The 1,355-nt window shown below is 37.8% G+C and overlaps 1 non-coding gene across 1 annotated transcript; it reads left to right on the top strand.

Annotated features, from left to right (window-relative positions):
- Positions 1–540: 540 nt before the first annotated feature.
- Positions 541–647, top strand: LOC119470042. The gene has a single exon (XR_005198907.1). It is a non-coding gene; the product is annotated as a U6 spliceosomal RNA (small nuclear RNA).
- The last annotated feature ends 708 nt before the right edge of the window (positions 648–1,355 follow it).

The raw sequence follows: 1,355 nt of genomic DNA, 5'->3' as shown, positions 1-1,355 counted from the left end.
TTTTTGTATTTTTAGTAGAGACGGGGTTTCACCATGTTGACCAGGATGGCCTCGATCTCTTGACCTCGTGATCCACCCGCCTTGGCCTCCCAAAGTGCTGGGATTACAGGCTTGAGCCACTGCGCCCGGCCCTTCTTTTTATATTTTTAAAAAATATTTTCCAAATTTCCTATTAGCTTGCTTATTTATTTATTTATTTTTGAGACAGAGTCTTGCTCTATCACCCAGGCGGGAGTGCAATGGCTCAATCTCAGCTCACTACAACCTCCACCTCCTGGGTTCAAGTGCTTCTTCCGCCTCAGCCTCCCAAGTAGCTGAGATTACAGGCATGCGCCACCATGCCCAACTAACTTTTGTATTTTTAGTAGAGATGGGGTTTTGCCATGTTGGACAGGCTGATCTCAAACTCCTGACCTCAGGTGATCCACCTGCCTTGGCCTCCCAAAGTGCTGGAATTACAGGCATGAGCCACTGTACCCAGCCTATAAGCACATATTTTTAATAAAAAAAAAAATAAATAAAAAATAAAAAGCTGTATTAGTGCTCACTTCAGCAGCACATATACTAAAATTAGAACGATACAGAGAAGATTAGCATGGCCCCTGTGCAAGGATGACACACAAATTCGTGAAGCATTCCATTAAAAATAAATAAATAAATAAATAAATAAATAAAAGCTGTATTAAAGGGAAAGAAATTTTTTATAAGTAAAAATAAATGCTGACAATGAAAATAACAAGAACATAAATAATTCTGTAAGACAGCACATGTGCTCTCACAATCCTAAATTTCAACTCTAAACAAAGATTTAATGTCAAACTTGTAACAAAATTTCCTGATGTTGCTTGTCCCCTTTGTCCTGATACACATTTAATCTGATAAGTACCCCTAATAGTAGAAATCTCTTGCTCACAGGCCTGTCCTGAGTCTTTTCTTCTGCTTCTACATTCTCACTCTATTCTGCATGCTAATGACATTCCTGAGTATCTACTTATTTCTAGCCAGGTCTGTCTCCTGTACATCAGACCCATTTATTCAACTGCCTATAATTTCTCTCTGTGTGGTGATGTAATAGGTACTTTTGAAATGTTCAAGGCTGAATTCATCATCATCTTCCTTAACCATTTTGCCTTTCCTTTATCTCAAAGAACAGTATCACCATCCCCCAACTCAGTTTCCCAATCTAGAAGCCTTGGACTCTACTCATACTGAATCCATCATCAGACCCTATAAATTATGCCTCTAACTTTATCTTAAGTTTGTCCACATCTTTCCATCTCACTACTTTGCTAATTTAGGCTTCTATCACTTCTTTTTTTCCTTTTCCTTTTTTTTTTTTTTTTTTTTTTTTTTTT

Source organism: Cebus imitator, unplaced genomic scaffold, assembly GCF_001604975.1.
Source record: "Cebus imitator isolate Cc_AM_T3 unplaced genomic scaffold, Cebus_imitator-1.0 Scaffold4677, whole genome shotgun sequence".
NCBI classification, from domain to species: Eukaryota; Metazoa; Chordata; class Mammalia; order Primates; family Cebidae; genus Cebus; species Cebus imitator.
This window is presented reverse-complemented; position numbering and strand designations above follow the sequence as displayed.